The sequence below is a fragment of the Agelaius phoeniceus genome, chromosome 9, assembly GCF_051311805.1.
Source record: "Agelaius phoeniceus isolate bAgePho1 chromosome 9, bAgePho1.hap1, whole genome shotgun sequence".
In the NCBI taxonomy this organism is placed as follows: domain Eukaryota; kingdom Metazoa; phylum Chordata; class Aves; order Passeriformes; family Icteridae; genus Agelaius; species Agelaius phoeniceus.
This window is the reverse complement of record NC_135273.1, coordinates 18,951-35,893: the sequence shown is the minus strand read 5'-3', so window position 1 is coordinate 35,893 and position 16,943 is coordinate 18,951. Positions and strand designations below refer to the sequence as shown.

General features: G+C 44.7%; 3 long non-coding RNA genes across 3 annotated transcripts; 2 read left to right on the top strand and 1 right to left on the bottom strand.

The window, feature by feature from the left end:
* Positions 1-1,799: 1,799 nt before the first annotated feature.
* On the bottom strand, positions 1,800-6,476 carry LOC143694746 (uncharacterized). The gene is made up of 2 exons (XR_013183400.1): positions 6,017-6,476; positions 1,800-2,981 (listed from the first exon to the last, which is right to left on the bottom strand). It is a non-coding gene; the product is annotated as an uncharacterized LOC143694746 (long non-coding RNA).
* A 4,242-nt stretch (positions 6,477-10,718) lies between these two features.
* Positions 10,719-15,583, top strand: LOC129122853 (uncharacterized). Its single transcript, XR_008534628.2, has 7 exons — positions 10,719-10,979; positions 13,478-13,597; positions 13,992-14,667; positions 14,742-14,783; positions 14,878-15,052; positions 15,136-15,216; positions 15,294-15,583. It is a non-coding gene; the product is annotated as an uncharacterized LOC129122853 (long non-coding RNA).
* A 34-nt stretch (positions 15,584-15,617) lies between these two features.
* LOC143694806 (uncharacterized) lies at positions 15,618-16,699 on the top strand. Its single transcript, XR_013183528.1, has 3 exons — positions 15,618-16,386; positions 16,463-16,490; positions 16,578-16,699. It is a non-coding gene; the product is annotated as an uncharacterized LOC143694806 (long non-coding RNA).
* The last annotated feature ends 244 nt before the right edge of the window (positions 16,700-16,943 follow it).

Sequence of the window (16,943 nt, the reverse complement as noted above, 5' to 3'; positions counted from 1 at the left end):
AAAGCGCGACTGTCGCAAAAGCTGCCGTAAAGCGCGACTGTCGTAAAAGGTGCCGTAAAGCGAGACTGTCGCAAAAGCTGCCGTAAAGCGCGACTGTCGCAAAAGCTGCAGTAAAGCGCGACTGTCGTAAAAGGTGCCGTAAAGCGCGACTGTCGTAAAAGGTGCCGTAAAGCGCGACTGTCGCAAAAGGTGCCGTAAAGCGCGACTGTCGCAAAAGCGGCCGTAAAGCGCGACTGTCGTAAAAGCTGCCGTAAAGCGCGACTGTCGTAAAAGCTGCCGTAAAGCGCGACTGTCGTAAAAGCTGCCGTAAAGCGCGACTGTCGCAAAAGGTGCCGTAAAGCGCGACTGTCGCAAAAGCTACCGTAAAGCGCGACTGTCGCAAAAGGTGCCGTAAAGCGCGACTGTCGCAAAAGCTGCCGTAAAGCGCGACTGTCGTAAAAGGTGCCGTAAAGCGCTACTGTCGCAAAAAGGTGCCGTAAAGCGCGACTGTCGCGCTTTACGGCAGTTTTTACGACAGCCGTGCTTCACGGCACTACCTTTTATGGAACTTTAACGGTACTTTACAGCACTTTACGGATTTTATTTTGTTTTTCATTATTTTTTAATTAATTTTATTTTTTATTTTTATTGAATTTTTATTTTTAATTTTTCTATTTTTACAGTTTTTTTATTTTTTTAATTCTATTTTTATCTTTAATTTTTATTTTTAATATTTTTATTTCTTTTTTTAAATTTTTTAAATTTAATTTTTAGTTTTAATATTTTTATTTCTTTTTTTTATTTTTTTATTTAATTTTTAGTTTTGATTTTTCTCTTTTTAAAGCATTTATTTTATTTTTTAATATTATTTTTTATTTAATTTTTATTTTTGATTTTTCTATTTTTAAAGCTCTTTTTCTTATTTTTTAATTTTTTTATTTAGTTTTTATTTTTAATTTTTCTTTTTTAAAGCATTTTTCATTTTTTAAATTTTATTTTTATCTTTAATTTTAGTTTTAATATTTTTATTTCTTTTTTTAATTTTTTTTAATTTAATTTTTAGTTTTAATATTTTTATTTCTTTTTTTTAATTTTTTTAATTTAATTTTTAGTTTTGATTTTTCTCTTTTTAAAGCATTTTATTTTTTTACTAATATTTTTTATTTAATTTTTTATTTTTGATTTTTCTATTTTTAAAGCTCTTTTTCTTATTTTTTAATTTTTAATTTTTTATTTAATTTTTAGTTTTAATTTTTCTATTTTTAAAGCATTTATTTTTTTTTAAATTTTTTTATTTAAAATTTTTATTTAAAATTTTTTATTTTTAAAGCATTTTTTTATTTTTTAAATTCTATTTTTATCTTTAATTTTTAGTTTAAATTTTTTATTTCTTTTTTTAATTTTATTTTTTATTTAATTTTTAGTTTTGATTTTTCTATTTTTAAAGCTTTTTATTTTATTTTTTAATTTTATCTTAAATTTTTGTTTTATTTTTTCTATTTTTAAAGCATTTATTTTATTTTTTTAATATTATTTTTATTTCATTTTTATTTTTGATTTTTCTATTTTTAAAGCTTTTTTTATTTTTTAATTTTATTTTTTATTTAATTTTTAAAATTTATTAATTTTTTTAATTTTTTTTTTTTTAATTTTTAGTTTAATTTTTTTCTTTTAAAGCATTTATTTTTTTAATTTAATTTTTTATTTTTGATTTTTCTATTTTTAAAGCTTTTTTTCTTATTTTTTAATTTTTAATTTTTTATTTATTTTTTTTATTTTTTCCATTTTTAAAGCTTTTTTTTTAAATTTTTTTTTATTTATAGAGCTTTTTATTTTATTTTATTTGGTGCTATCATTTCTATAGCTGCTTGGAGTTTTGTAATACGACTCAATAGATAATTTGGGGTCAATACAGAGTTAAGTTGCTGTGCCGGTTTTACCTTTTCGTTTATTATTTGTTTTTTTACCAAATCTCGAACCGTATCTTCAAGATTAAATGTAAAACAAATCCATCTCTCTCCTTTTGGACATTCAATTCCAAATCTATTACCACTTTTTCCTAAGTTTCTTGTAATCCAATACTTTACTCCATTTTGCCTACAGGTTCTTAATTTGGATGGGTTATAACAGTGGCTGTTGACATAGGTGTGTGTAATTAAAGAGGAACTTTGGTTTCTTTCCACGTGATGCTTTCTGCAGCATTTGTGACACAATCTTGCTGGTATCCCGAAAGGGAAAAGAGAACAAATGAGTGCCAGAAACAGGAATAACAGAGGTCCAGTATGTCTTATACTCCCACCTCCCAGGCCTGTGAGGTTGCAACCCACAGCAGGTGTATTTGATCTTCTCGGTGGCAAAATACAGAGGCCAATCTGGTCTTGCCCTCTATTTCCTTGTCACTTTCTCTTAACTAATTTCCAGGCAAATTGGTTTGGACACCCTTTAACTGTGGTCTCTTACCATTCTTCAGGTATCTCTCATTCAACAGGCAGTAATAATTCCCATCCACAAAGCTAAGTTATTACTTTAACACTTTTTGCAATAAGAGCATAAATGTTGTGAACTACAATACTAATTATTCTCACAATTCAAGCATTTACTTATAATCCAGCTAGCATGTCCAGTATTGGAATGAATCAAATAAAGTTTACTGATAGAAATGGTAATTCCCCTTCTCCCCTGTACAATTCTCAGGCTAAGGTCAGAACACAAAAACAGTCTTGATCCTTCTCTCTGGAGTATTCCTCCCATAAGAAGATGTTTTATTCAGGCAGTGCTTGAAAGCAGTGGTATAAGCATTGTCTTACTTCTGAATTCAGTGTTATTCTTTGTACATTTCTTGGATCATTTGGCTGTTTCCAAACTATTACCACTCAGTCCCCATTGGAAAGTCAGTTTGGTATCACCCGGTTTAAATGTGATAGTCCTTTGATTCTGCTGGCATGAATTCACCCTCTTTCCGTGATTCTGATTGTTGCTTCGGTAGTACCTGGATAGGACTTCTTAATAGCATAGTAATAAAAGAAAGATAATACTGCATTAACTTTTACCATTCACTTTTCTTCCAAACTTTCAGGGTTTAGCTAAAACCTTTTTCCACAGCAGCCTCTTCTTCTTCTATCCAGCTGTGCTAATAGCTGCAGAGGCAAATTCTTCTTTTTGTGAGTTACAGTTAGTTAAATAAGAAAAGCTAGACCCATTTTAATTCTAGATGTATCACATCTATTGCTTTTTACTTTTTGGGCAGCATTTAATTGTTTTAGCCTTACAAACCCATTCTTCAGGAAAAAAACCAAAAAACAAAAAACTTCTTTTTAACAGCAAACAAAACACACAAAAGAAAAGACCAAAAACCTTCTTACTTAAGAAAAACAAACCCCTTTGTGAGGTTTGGAGAGTGAGCAATCTCTGCTTTGATTTTATCTTTTAGTGCTAGCCCCCCTCCCGCTCTTTTCACGGCCTTGCTGTCAATGCCGTGCTGCCACTTCGCTGCAGGGCCGGAGCAGGGGAGAACAGCCACGGGCATGGGGACCCTGGGGGCAGCCTTGGGTCCCTTTTGCCCTCTCTCTCTCTTCTTCTCTCTCTTTCTCTTTCCTTCTCTCTCTCGGCCCACTTACCAGGGCCGACGCAGCCATCCTCGACTCGGGACCCCGACAGTCTGGGAGCCACCCCGGCAGTTCCGCCACGGAGCCAGCCCGTTCCTGCCTGGCAAACCCGTGTGTCTCCTGCTGCCAGCACCGCCGCCGGGTCACCTCCATGGATCGGTCCCTGCTGCTGCCCCCGAGACCCCGCCGCTCGTAGGGAGCGGTCAGACACCTCCCAACCTTGACAACCCCAAACCTGGCATCCCCAGGTGCTGCTGACATTCTTTTCCTTTCTCTAGTCAACTTATCCTCTTTTCCCTTCAAGGTTCTGCTAAACCCTTTCTGGACCTCAGTTCGGCATTGAATAACCTCCTAACAACCGTGTGTTAAGACACTTCCCTACCTTTCATGCAAAAAACTTTCACACTTCTGCTCTCTTCTAGCACCAAGATGTCATCACTTCACATTCTAACATCTCAGAGTTTGCTAACCACCTCCCTACTTCAACTTCTCTCTTTCTTCTCTTCTTACCTGTTTTTTTTTGTTTGTTTTTTTTTTTTTAATTCAACAGACCTCAGATGGTACGAGGTGAACCTAACTAAATTACTTCCAAAAGTAGGCTTACAACTTTCTTTTACTAGGATTGCAGTAGCTGTTAAATACCTACTGGCTAGCTGTGGCTTACTGAGTCTAACATCTTTGATATATAAGCTACTAGATATTTTTTTACTCTTCATTACTCTTGAATTAAAATTTTATGAGCTACTCCATTTTCTGTACTTATGTATAAATGATAAAGGATTTTTCTAACAAAGGTAAGCTTAAAGCTGGTACTTAGGCTAGTTTTAACTTAACTCTTTTAATTTAACAATATCTTCTTTGGTCTGTTTTACATCATCTCCTTCTGTCAATTTTTTTCCTACATGAATTTTGCTACTTGTGCGTACCCCTCAATCTATAATCTATAATATTTCAATAATCTAGGTAATTTTCTGATCTCTCTCTTTGAAGAGGGAGGGAGAATGAATAAAATTCTTGCAATTTTCTCATGGTTGGTTTTCTAGCTACTTTTATTTATTAAGTGTCTAAGATATTTTACCACTGGGTAGTGAGTCTGAGTTCTTTTATTAACCTCCCTTTAATCTTATACTAGTCTATAACTCCCATCAGACTTTACTGGGGGAAAAGGGATATTATGAGGAAACATACAAGGTTCTAATGCCCCATCCTTTATTAGTCCTTCTATTACCGGCTTCAAATCTTCCTGTCCTTCTAAAGATACAGGATACTGATGTACCCCTATGGGACAATCTTCTCTCTCAATTGTAACCCTTATGGGGTCAATATTTAATCCTCCCCTATTTCCTTCTCCAGCCCAAACTTCTTTGTTGATTTTTTTTTTCTTCATCCTCTTGGCCTAATTTTAAAACTCTAGCTGTGATTTTCCCATTTTCTGATATAAATCCTATTCTTAATTGCACTTGTAAGACTCTTCCCAATAAATTGCTAAATGCCCCTGGGACCAATAAGACATCTCCCATCCAAATTCCAGTTTCTTCCCTCAATTACTACATCTTTAATGAGCAGAAATGTAAAACTTTCTCTTTTTGCCCCTGTTACTTTCACTATATGTTTGCTCACACTATAACTTTTTGGAATATTTAACAGGCAGGTTCTCTCTGCCCCTGTGTCTATTACAAATTCCAATTCTTCTTCTTGGGGACCCACTTTTAAAGTTATCACAGGCTCCAGATGGTATTTGTCCCCCCCAAAAAATTAGAGATTATGACCTCCCTATTCCTCCTCTGTGCCCATCTCTTTAACGATTTTTAGATCTTCCACTTACTTAGGACCATTTTCCTATTTCTCTTAAGTTTGTTTATCTATTTAGCTGAAGTTTCTTCTTTCCCCTCTAAAAGCTGTCCCTTAAAAACTTTTTTTCCCTGCATTTCGCCTTTGATATGCTGTCTCATTTATTCCTTTGATTATGTAATTACGATAATTATTCACATGTTTACTCCCCTCCTTATTATTTTTACCCCACTCAGGAGGTACAGTTGGCATTTTGTCTTCTCTGGGAGTCCCCACAGATTATCTTTTTTCCTAAGCTTTTATTTCAGCTGCTCTGATTAATTGCCTTTCTTCCTGAGAAAAATATTATTTTCATTACAGACCTCATCTCTTCTCAAATATAAATGTTTGGACCTAAAAATTTGTCTAATTGTTCAGCTATGCCTATGGGATCCTCCAAATATCCCTTTTATTTATTTCTTAAAATTTCAGACCTCAGACGAAGTCAAAGGAGCATTTACAAACCCTGGTCCGCCGCCTCCTATGGGACCCTCTTTTAATGGAAATAGACCAATCCCTTTATCCCATTCTTTTTGGATTTTTATCTTCTATAGCTTTTCTCCCGTATTTTAAGGATGAATCAGGAGAGGGCTTTCTTTTACCTGAACTTTAAGTGTTTCGATAAGGTGATTCCTTTAGAGAGTTCCGCTGAGCAGCCGGAGCTGTGGTTACCAAGGGAACGGAGCTCAGGGCAGGACGGGGGAACTCGGCACAGCTCAGAGTCTGGAAGCTCCAAAGGCGGGGTCTGCAGGGGGAATCGCCCGAGGGGCTCGGCACAGCTCAGGGTCTCGATGCTCCAAAGGCGGGGTCTTCAGGGGGAATCGCCCGAGGGGCTCGGCACAGCTCAGGGTCTGGGTCCTCCAAAGGCGGGGTCTGCAGCCGGGATCGTCCCAGGGGCTGTTCCGGTGCAGACCGAGCTGGAGCGTGGATCGGCCCCCCATGGCTCACGGCGGCTGATCCGGCAGAGACAAAGCCGGCGACTGACCCCGGCTGCAGCGGCGGGAGCCCAGCAGAGTCAGGGCAGCCGGGGATGAGACAGAGGGGACCCCGCCTCGGTGCGGTCAGCGCGGTACCCACGGTGCACTCGGCAGGACGGACCCCCCCGCCCCTTCCGGCGGCACGGCCAGCGGAGCGGCCGCGGGCCAGGCGGCCGGGACCGGGACAGACGGACCGGAACAGACGGACCGGGACGGACGGACTGTGCCGGAGCCGACACAGGGGCTGGGGCAGCCGCGAACGAGTGGGGGAACAAACGGGAATGGATGAGGTAATATTTCTATAAGCAAGATTGAAATGAAAGCGAGCTTTGAGATCCCTCAGTTACTGGACATCAGGAAAACAATGGTGTGGCCAGCTGAAGGTAATCCCCTTTGATGAAACAACACCCTCTGCCTGCAGACAGCTCCAAGGGGCCGAGCAGACCCTACTAGCTTGGCAGAAGGGGTCCAAAGAGGAGCTTTTAGGGTTTAAAATGTAACACAGTATGGTAATGTAGTGATTCTTATAGGCCGTATGGAAATGCTATAGGATTTGTGTATTGTACTAGATTGGTTAGTGAGAAGTAGAATATTCAACACAGAAAATGATTTATTGTATTGTAATGGGAACTTCACTCTCTTGACCTTTTACTCGCTTACCCCTTTTTACTCTTCTGCTTTTGCTCTCTTACCTTTTTATGCTCTTACCCTCTCATCCTCTCAACCCCTCTCTTCTCTCAGGCCTGCTCTGAGCTGTGGCTGGCAGCTCCCAGCAGGCCACTGCACCCAGGCCCTTTGCAATAAACCCCAAGTTCCACAACCTGGCTTCAGAGATCTCTCGTCCCGACCGTGCTACCCCCTCCGATGCTCCTACAGCTAGAAACTCACTCACTAGCAGGAAAAATCCTTCCAAAGCATTTTTTTCTATTTTTATCCTCCGAGTGTCCAACTTCTTTTGCTAAATTTCTACAGATTGGAGTTCAAATTACCATTTCTGACCAGTGCAGAGACAAATGATGAAACATTCCTGAGTTATTCTTACTCTTCAACTTATGGAAGTAGCCAGCACTCAATTTGCATGATCTAACCAAAGTAGACATTTCACAGAAAAGCACTTTCTATAGCAATATTGAAAAACTATAGATTGAGGTAAAACCATCAAGTTTCTGCCCTCACTGCTGCAAAGTCACATGTTTGAAGAGCATCCCACTGAATTTTCTAACGATGTGTGAATGTGTCATCTGGACCACAGGAGATAAAGCAGGGTTAAAACACTGAGCAAAACTGAAGTTAACAAACACAAGGTTCATCAACCTTGCAATAGAAGCTTGCAGAAACCTTTCAAGGCTTATCCAATAAAGCCCTGTGGCACTTTGTTCTTCCCCCTCCTCCCAAATCTCCATCCGTCTGAGCCAGCATCAGCAGGAAATTTTGCACGGAAGCTTGCCAGATAAAATAGCTATATCATCTGCCATTAGTTTTAGAGAGTTCTTCAAAAATAGATTAAAAATTATATATTATTTTTTAGCTGTGTCCTAAGTTAGGGATGGGCCAAGTCTTGTGTCTTTGTCTCACAGAAAGGTGGTTCATGTGTCCTTTAATATCATATGTGCAAATATTTCCAATCTGCATTCTGCCTTATCAGAAGGCTAATTAATTACTTTATTATACTATATTACATTACATCTAAACTGAATCTGCCAAGTACTCAACCCTGCACACACCACACACTACTCGTGACTGTCACCCAACAGACCCGACACACACACACACTTGGCCCCGACAGGCCAAGGAAACAAAACACCATCACTTTGGGTGAACAATCCCCACGTTGCATTCTACTTCGGCACAAACACAGGCACAGCACATGAGATAAGAATTGTTTTTCCTTCCTCTGAGGTTCAGAGAATGTGAATCCCAGAAATATTCTTGGGGAGAATTGTGCCTTGCTTTTCTCTGTGAAGTGAAGTGTGGTGACAGATGCACCCTGGCCTCCAGGGCAAAGAATCACGGAATGGTTTGGGTGGGAAGGGACCTTGAGGTTTATCTTTGATTTATGCAACACTTCAACAGGCAAGAGGGGGCTCATTTGCTTCAGAGGTGCTTGCTTTTCTCACACCTTTCACAAGCAAAGCCTGAAGCAAACCCTCCCAAGTTGCCCTATCGACCAGGGGACCCCTCAGCACTCGGTGACACTGCCAGCAAAACCTCAAACTTTTACTCACACAGGGACGAGGCCGTGCACTCGGTCATAACCCAGATTCTCTTTTTCCCACAGAATCCTCGAACTTCCTTTGTTCTCTCTGCAGGCCTTTTTGCAAGCACACCAATTAACAGACTACACAACTTTCACCAGCAGACTTCAGCTAAATCCAAAATTGGTTTCTACCCCAAGTAAAATTTCTGACCCCCTGTCTCACCTGCGATGTTTGGAATTTTAGGAGGTGGCAGCCCACTCGAGATCTAAGGTCCTGGGCAGGGTGCAGGCCCACGGACACAAATGCCACCCCTTTCCCACGGGAAACAAAACTCATCACCCCAGTTTCCTTACATCAGTTTGCCAAAGACATTCACCACTCCCAGGTCACTCAGAGTTCTCGTTGGCTGCAGACTCGGTCTTGGAGTTACGGAGTTACGCTTCCTCCTAACACTCACCTCCTCACCTCAGCCCCCTGCTGCTGCGTCCCCTTCTCCGCCCCTAACCCTACTCCATTTTCCAGCCCGCCCTTGCTCCATCCCTCACTCCGCTCTTAACCCGTCCCACCACACTTCCCGCTCCATCCGTTACTTCACCCACCGCCCACCCGTGAGTCCCCTGCAGCAGCACGCAGGAGCCCGAACCCTCGGAGGACGGCGCAGCTCTCGCAGCAGGACAACACCCAACCGAGACAGGCAGGGACAACGTCTGTGGGCTGCAGGGTGTCACAAGGGGCTGCGGGCTGAGGGGAGGGGGCTGGAGGGTGACACAGAGGATGGGGGGAGCTGAGAGGCAGAAGGGGGCTTTAGGAGCAACTGGGGGGCTCCAGGGTGGCACAGACATGCTGAGAGGCTGGGAGTGGGGAGCTTGAGGGTGACAAGAAGAGGGTGAGGGGAAGCAGATGCCTTGAGGGGCAAAGTGGGGGCTGCTTGAGGGTGACAGGTGAACCACCCCTCACACCACCCCTAACCTTACCCTAAAAACCACCCCTAACCAGGTGGAGAGCGCACGGTGGAGGCCAGGGGGCCAAGGGACAATATCAGAGGTCTCGGGGTGGCACACAGATATTGCGGGCTGAGGGGCAAGGAGGGGGAGGCTTGACAGATGGAGAGCTCACACTGAGGGTTAGGGGTACAAAAGACACAGGGTACCAGGTAGGGTTAGGGTACAGGTGCAGCAGCCCTCAACCCAACCCCAAGGTCACCCTAAAGAGCACCCCTAGGACCCCAGTTTTCCCCAACAGCAGCACAAGGCAGTAACCCCAATGCTGGGACAGCCCCAGAACTCTCCCAGCAGCTGCAGGCAGCAACCCTAATGAAAAGGTAGCAATGATGTTTGTGGTCTAGAGCGTGACAGGTAGAAGTTGGGTGCTGAGCAGTTTTTTAGGGTTTTTTTTAGGGTTTTTCTCATGGCTTTAAAAGGATATTTTAGGGCTTTTTTGGAGGAGTTTTCCAGGAATTTTCTGGTAATGTTTAGGATACTTTTAGGGCTTTTTCAGGGCTTTTAAAAGATTTTGTTAGGGTATTTTAAGGGCTTTCTTAGTACTTTTAAGAACTGTTTGGGGGGGGATTTGGGTGTTCTTGGGGTTTTTTTAGGACTATTGAGGGTATGTGGAGGACTTTTTAGGGCTAGGGTATTTTTAGGGTTTTTGAGGAAATTTTTAGGTTTTTTAGGATCTTATCAGGGCATTTTAAGGATTTTGGGGTATTTTTTGAGCTCTTTTTGAACTATTTAGGGTATATTTAGGGATTTCTAAAGGTTCTTTGGGGATTTTTAGGGGTTTTTTAAAAGTAGGATATTTCCAGTGTATTCTAACAGCATTCTGAGGCTGCTTTTAGGTTTTCATGGGGTTTTTAGGATATTTTGAAGATTAGGAGGTTTTCAGGGAATTTTTAGGTTTTTTTAGGGTCTTTTCATGGCACAACACATGGAGGCTGAGGGGCAGCTTGAGGGGCACTGTGGGGGCCTGAGGGTGACAGAGGCTGGGAGCTGAGGGAGGAACAGGGAGAGGGGACAGCGGGTGACACACAGAGATGCTGAGGGTGGCAGGGGCAGCTGTAGGGTGACGCAGAGAAGCTGGGGGCTGAGGGGCAAAGGAGAGGGGTTAAGGGTGACACACAGGAGCTGAGGGCTGGGGGGCAGAGGGACCAGTTGAGGGGTAAAGGGAGAGGGCTTGAGGGCCGGACAGTCCAGTGGAGATCAAGGGTACAGGGTACAGCTGTACCACCCCTCACCCCAGCCCTAACCTCAGCCTAAGCAGCCCCCCTAAAAACAGCCTTTTCCCCCAACAGCAGCACAACACAGCAACCCTAACAGCGAGACCAGACAGCAACCCTCACACACCAGGACAAGGACAGAACCCTCAGAGGACAACAGACACACTGCAGCAAGGTAGGGACGACATCTGTGGGCTAGACAGCAAGAGGTAGAGTTTGGAGACTGAGCATGTCTTTTTGAGGTTTTTTTTCCAGGACTTTTAAAGGTATTTAGGGGATTTTGGAAGGGACTTTTCTGGGACTTCTTAGGGTATTGTTGGGGCTTTTTCAAAGCCATTTTATGAGTCTTTAGCATATTTGGAAGATTATGGTCAGGGTCAGAGAAAACAGCCTCCAAAAAGGCAGAGTTTTAGGACTGCAATGGAATGCTTTAGAAAGGGGCCAGCAGTGGCACAGCGGGTTGGGTCCCACGCTGCCAGTCCAAAGGTTGTAAGTTTTAGACCCAGCTAAGTTGTTGTGGTTAGGGTTAGATGCTCTCAGCTTTGGTCTGGGAGAACTTCTGCACAGAAAAACTCACCCCCCGCGTCTCCCGATGCCAGTTTGCAGGAGGTGCTCGGCACTGCCAGGGCAGCCCGAGCTCTCGGCGGGGGCAGCTTTGCTCCCCGAGAAATCCTGCGCCGGCCCTCTTCCCCGTAAAGCCAAACTCAGCCCCGCTGCGCGTCGACGTCCGTTCGCAGGAGGCACGTGGCCCTCCAAGGGCGGCAAGAGTTCTCGGCGTTGGCAGCCGCGGTCCGTGAGAAATCGTTCTCTGCAGTTTTGGAGGCCGATTCGCAGTTTTGGCCACGGGCACACAGAGAATAAAGACGGTTAATTTCCTTAGAAAGGAAAGTCTGGCAGCCCATGGTTTAAGGGGCAGACGAAGGGCTGTGCAGGGGAAGGAACTCCTCACAGGACCTTTCTTCACCTCAAGCCCCACTCCAAGGTCTAGCAGCCCCCCGTGTGCCCAGCTGCTTTCAGAGGGTTACCCAGGCACACCCACACAGGGAGCTGCTAGTCCAGAGTGGCTAACAGGGGCATCCCAAGGGTCCCTCCAGGAACTACGGTCGGAGCATCCAGCACGGACTAGGGAGCAGCCAGACTCACCTGAGCACAGAGCATCACTTTGAGAAAATGCCAAGGGAAGAGCCCTTTTGCCAAGGGGCAGCATCTGAGCAGGCCAGGCAGCATGTGGGGTTCCAGGAGAGAGCTTTCAACTTTCCCCTTTTACTGTGTCAGTCCCTCCCCAGGGCCCCCAGACCCTCCACAGCACTCCCAGAAAGGAGAGGGGTTATTAGGAGAAAAAGGGTTTAGAAAAAAGGCAAAAAGCTTCCTTTTCCTTTATTTTTTGTGTTCCAACTGGGAGGGACTCTGCTTCCCCTGCAATTTTAATGGTCTCAGTTGAAAGAATCCCTGCCTTTTCTATGCTGTCAGGGGTGTTAATTGACAGGGAGTCCTCATTTTCTATTATTTCCCAGTTTAAGTAGAAGGGGAAAATATTGAAAATGTTTCCTATGGATTTGAATTTAGGGTAGCCGGCCCCTTTTTGTTGTCCTGAGGCCTAAATTGAGGGAGAAGCCCAGCTATCCCTCCATAAGAGTTTGAACTGAGGGAAAAATCCCTCTTTTTTCATCACTAGAGAGATTTAAAGTGATGAAAACCCCTCTTTTCCCAGTACTTGAGGAGAATAAATCAAAGGGCAGAAGCTATTTATTTGCTATTGTATTAGTTTCAGTAGAGGTAACTACCCCATTTCCTCTGTTTAAGGGGTGTACTGGAAGGAAGCTCTGCCTTTTTCAGCATTTTAAGGGTTTAAAACTACATTTCAGGGCCCTTCTTTCTGTGCCGTAGGACCAAGTACCTCAGAGCAGGGTGAGCCTGGCAGGCACTTAACCCTTACACTGCCTGGGAAGCTTTTATTTTTCTTATTTTTACTTATAATGTAGATAGGCCTAATTAGAGGTCCCAAGGAGACTTAGACTATTCATATCATAAGCATTCTTCTCCACCCAGCTCAGTCACACATGAAGTACTACTTAGTAGCCACTAAGGAATAATTATAAGTAAGTTAACAGCAAATTACCCAATTTATCTAGTTATGCTGCCTAAACAGAAAGTTATATTTCTTACCAGTTTTCTACCCTTTTACTCCAAGTAGTTGTTGCAAAAAAGAAAGTGCTGTTATTTTTCTGAAGAGTTTTCTTCTATAACAAGCCCTTTGCTCCCCTTGAATTTGAGTCAGAGGAGCCAAACAGCTGTAGCTTCTCTGAGGGCTTTTATGCCCGGTGGGATTCGCCCCCTCCCTTTTCCTGGGTGCCATGGGAACGAGAGGCGGGCACCATCAGGGGTATATTAACCCCAGCTTTTGCTGAGGGGGTTCATTCCCTCTCTGGGCTGTGCTAGGATAAGAGCTTTCCTCTCATTTCAGAGAAGAGGCTCTTTCAGCTTATCTTAGCTTGTTTTCAGTAGGTGCTTCTGGGCATCTAAAGCAACAGAGGCTTTGAAGATCCTGTGAAGAAAACAGCATAGAATACAGGGAGTATTTAAGTTCACAATTTTGGGTTTTGTGTTTAGGGGTGGTAAAGTGCATTTGTAATTTCTGGTTTTGTTTGTATTTTGGTTTGTATTTTTTTTTAGGAAGAGTGCAGCTTCCAGAGGCTCCAGGTTGTGTCAGCTACGACACTTTTCAGCAGATTCATCATGTCACAAGAGGGATCTGCCCAGTGTCAAAGATAATGTTTGAGATTGAGGCTTCAGGTGAGTTGAGGCATGTGACTAGGAGAGGGAGGCTGAGCAGGTATCCAGTTAGGAGTTATTGTTGGGGGGGGGGGGGTGGTTTTGAAGGCAGCAGGGTGAGAAAGGGTGATTATTTGAGGCCCCCCCCCACCCCAAGGCTTTTTAGAAGCCTAGCAGAGGCATTCACATGTCTTACAGCACACAAGGTCATCCACTGCACTCACAGGAATGCTATTTACTTTGCCTTTCTCTAACCCATGCACCACTCATAATAATGGCCACAGCCTTGGAATCAGGATGAAGCTGGAGCCTGAAGGAGCCAGGCACACTCAGGAGAGGGCAAGTAGCTGACTTGCTGGGATTTGGCCCACATAACTCTGTACTCATACTTTGGTTTTGTTTTTCTTTATTGTAGCTGACCGAGAGGCTAACAGGCGATCACGGGGCCCTCCGAGGCAGACTCATTTCAGGCGCAACGCGGATCCACATCACCGATCATCCAAAAGATAAGTCAGGGCTACGGCCTGGAGATGGGATGATGGGAGAGTAGTGGGTTGGGAGTTCCTGGGACAGATTTAAAAATTAGCAGAGGGAAAAGTAATCTTCTCCAAGGGGCCTCTTAGGACAGCTAAAGGGAGAGGTTCTCCTTTTGACGGCAGCTTTCAGGCAGGCAGCGCAGAACAGTTCCGGTCCACGTCGTGTTGTCCGGCATACCATGTTACCTAGTGTGTCTTTGGGGTCCCTTTTGCCTTTTCCCCTCGAGACCCTCACCACAAGCATAATGTGTTGTGTTTGTTGTCCCCCTGTTTGTCACGTTCCGTGTCACGGGTGTCTGCACATATTTGTGCCGGAGCTGCTCTGCCCTGCCCTGCCGCATAGCCTGCTGCAACAGGACAAGTCCCATAGACTTGCAGTTTGTGGGGTGTTGCCAGACTCTAGATGATATTCCTAGATAGACAGAAGATATTTGGAGCTGTGAAGTTATCCCACAGCCCTTTGTCTTTTGTCCTCACTTTCTTTCAGACGCAGAAGGATAAAATCCAGGGCAAAATCCATCCACCCATCCTGAGTGAGGAGGTTCCCCCAAGCAGGTCAGTCACCGTTTGTCTCTGCAGGGGGAGTGTAAAGTGTGACTTTGTTACAGCACTGTTCTTTTTCTTTTCAGGAGGTAAAGCTGGATATCAGCAGTCAAGATGAGGTGGGCAAGGTGAGCATTGAGTAGTGTCCAGAAGCAGTTGTTATTGCTCCAGTCTCACTTTCCGGTGCAACTCTAAGCATCTGTTCCTGTTTCTGCGCTTTAGGCAATCCACTCGGAGTACGCCGAGCCCCAGTCACCAACCGGCTGACGCACCGGGTGTGCCGCTCTCTCGAGCCCTGCGGAAGAATCGCGGGACTCGTTGATGAAGCCTCTGCCTTTTCTATATAAAGGTGTCACCAGGGTAGCCTTGGGCACGGGCCGAGGAGTCAGGAGTCACGGTGAGTCGGGGAAGTAGGGAGGAGGAGCTAGGGTCCACTCAGGTTTCAGCAATGCCACATGACCTCGTCTCCTTTTAACCCAGGCTTACCCCGTGACAATGGCATCAACCTCGGAGCGCGGCCGAAGGGTGCGGCCCCAGGAGCCGGGCATTCTTAGGAGAACGGTGAGTAGCAGAATTGTTGGGTTTTGGCCAGTGTGCTGCAAACATCATGCATTAATATTTGGATTTCTTTCATGTAGTTGACTAAGAAACAACAGGGAGTTGTTGAACAACAGTGCCAGCAGGAACTTCCCAGATGTTGCGTCTGCCTTCTTTTGCACCTGACATGGATAGGCATCCCCAGATGTCCGAGAGATAAGTAGAGGGCTACAACCCACAGAGGGGATGAAAGCGGGGCGCAGGGTAGGGACCCACCGGGAGGGGTTTTTGAGTCTTCTTTGGAGATGGGGGGTGTCCATGAAGCGGACACCTTAGGCCCCATAAAAGGAAAGCCTGACTTTTCATCACAGTGCTGAGGTGTGCAGGGCAGAGCAGTCCCGGTGTGTATTGTGTCACTTGTCTTTTGTGTATTATGTGTTGTTTGCATATGTCATGTCTTTTACCTTAGGCCTTGGTGGGGCCTGTCAGAAACCCTGGCATCATTGTTAGCATCTGTGATCTCTGCATTCCTTGGCCTGGCACCCATGCCATAGAACTTTTGACTCGGGAGCTCAGACAGGCATCAGACTCTCTTGTCTCTTTAGAAGCATCCGGTCAGGTGTCTTTTCAGGTCTTGTTCTGAGCTGTATGGACAGCTATGTCCCGCCAGGATCCATTATGGCGGACTAGGACGTGAAAGAACATGAGGGCAGGTAGAGGCTTCTGGCTGTATGATTCTTGGGCATCCATCTTTGCAGTTCTTGGAATAAATCATTCAGTTAGCATCTTCTTCCTCCAGGTTTCTCTGAGCCTCATCAGCTCACCATCGGTCTCACCTCGGTCGTCTCCTTTTGCATCTTCTCAGTCCTCGCAGCCATTTTCCTTGCCAGGAGATTTCTGTCTGTGTCGTGTTCCCGTTGTTTGTCACGTCCTGTCCCGTGTCACGGGTGTCAGCACACACATTTGTGCCGGAGCTGCTCTGCCCTGCCACATAGCCCGGTGCAATAGGAGAAGTCCCGGGGACTTGAAGTTTGTAATGCGGGGTGTAGTTGGACTCTAGATGGACACAAGATATCTGGAGCTCTTAAGTTATCCTGCAACAGTTTGACTCTTGTCCTAACCTTTTTTCAGATTCAGATGGATTAAACGTGTGCCAGAGGGCCCCATCCCGGGTGAGGGGTTTCCCCCGAGCAGGTGAGGCACCATTTGTCTCTGCAACAGAAGTGTATGTGGTGACTCTGTTACAGCTCTGTTCTTTCTTTCTTTTTAGGAACTAAGTCTGGATACCAGCAGTCAAGGTGAGCAGTGGAGAGAAGTAGCTGTTATTGCTCCAGTCTCAGTTTCTGGTGCTGCTCTAAGCTTCTATTCTCTTTTTTGTGCTTTAGGCAATCCACTCGGAGCCTGCCAAGCCCCCGTCACCAGCCGGCCGACGCACCGGGTTCCCTGCACGTGTGAGCCCTGCGGATGCATTACAGGACCTGGTGATGAAACCCTGAACTCTTCTATTTAAAGGTGCCATCCAGGTGGCCTTCAGCAGCTGCTGAGGAGTTGCGGTGAGTAGGGGAAGTAGGGAGGAGGAGCCAGGTTCCACTCAGGTTTCAGCCATGCCAAATCACCTCCTCTCCTCTTAACCCAGGCGTCCACTGTGACGACGGCCTCGGTCTCCGAGCGTGCCCGAAGCGTGCGGCCCGAGCAGCCGAGCATTCTTAGGAGAAGGGTGAGTAGCACACTTGTGGGGTTTTGGCCAATGG